The sequence below is a fragment of the Rhagoletis zephyria genome, unplaced genomic scaffold (assembly GCF_001687245.7).
Source record: "Rhagoletis zephyria isolate East Lansing unplaced genomic scaffold, Rhagoletis_zephyria_1.1 Rzeph_scaffold_00440, whole genome shotgun sequence".
Classification (NCBI taxonomy): Eukaryota; Metazoa; Arthropoda; class Insecta; order Diptera; family Tephritidae; genus Rhagoletis; species Rhagoletis zephyria.
Genome location: NW_016157524.1, coordinates 106,973 through 108,142, shown reverse-complemented (window position 1 = coordinate 108,142; position 1,170 = coordinate 106,973). Strand labels below are relative to the sequence as shown.

The following is a 1,170-nucleotide window of genomic DNA, read 5'->3' as shown; positions in this document are numbered from 1 at the left end:
ATATACATGTGTATTTATTTAAATATTCATAAGTATACAAAATATTAACAAATATATAAGTACTTACGCTGGCTTTAGATCCAATGTCTTCCATTTTAAATTCAAATAAACGAAATGTGTACATACACACATCAAAATACAGTTGTCACCAGCTCAAAGGCAAGTGAGAAAAATAATCGACAATACTTCGTTTCATTTGGTTACAGAAACAAATTCACTCGAGTATTCCTACTGAAATGGAATGAAACACGTCAGTCGAAGATCCAGCGTTGTCGACCAATTCGACTCATTTTCTTACAGAAACATAACAAGTGAGAATGACGTCAAATTACATCAAATCGCCTATTTCAATCGAGAACATTGATCGAGACGAGTTACAGAAACGCACCACTGGTCATTTTCGAACTAGTTCAGTTTCTGTTAGGAAATTGTAGTTGTAAACTAGTATTTTTCCTGACTAGTTTGGGGTTTTCCTGCAGGGATAAATATAACTACTGCGTAAACTCACCACCCTGCAAGAAGCCTGACCTAGGATTATCGGTTAAATTAGTGGGAAAACTGAATAAAACTTTTTGTCAGTTTAGCGGTTAGTTTTGTATGGGTTTGGGGAAAAGAGTAACCACTTCTCCGGGCCTGTGATAGTCTATCCCTTTCTTGCACACACATGGGCGTATTTGCCTTACAGTATGTTCACTCGCTCATACATGTCATCTAGTTGGTGATGTACAAGTGAATTTAGCGATGAAACTATTGGGAAAATATCACGATAATTAATGATTTTTCTGACCACTATTCTAACTTCTAAATAATTGATAAATTAGTGAATAGATGGTAGCGAAATATCCAAAAATACATGAAACCAAATTAAAAATACAATTTGAGTTTGTTTATGTGTGTTTTTGTTTTATTTGTAAAAATATATTGTCAAATATTAGCTTAATTTCGCAAGCTTTTTCAGAGCTACTGAGCTCTGACAATTCTTCTAGTTTTTCATCAGGGTCCGAATTTTCGTCGCTAAAAACAAATTCCTCAGCGCCGTTTGGTCCTTCTGCCTCCATTTCTAGGTTCTCCTGGAATCCCACGTTGGCGTTGCATTGTATTTCAGCACTGTAGTCACTGCCTCCACAGTCGGCCTAAACGCACTGCCCTCAAATTTTTTCTCTCTACCCA

At 36.2% G+C, this 1,170-nt stretch overlaps 1 long non-coding RNA gene across 1 annotated transcript in view; it reads right to left on the bottom strand.

Moving 5' to 3' along the window:
• LOC108359707 (uncharacterized) overlaps positions 1-402 on the bottom strand; it is a 17,452-nt gene extending 17,050 nt beyond the window's left edge. Inside the window, exon 1 of the long non-coding RNA XR_001846976.1 lies at positions 392-402. This is a non-coding gene — a long non-coding RNA (uncharacterized LOC108359707). The remainder of the gene's footprint in view (positions 1-391) is intronic.
• Between the last annotated feature and the right edge of the window lie 768 nt (positions 403-1,170).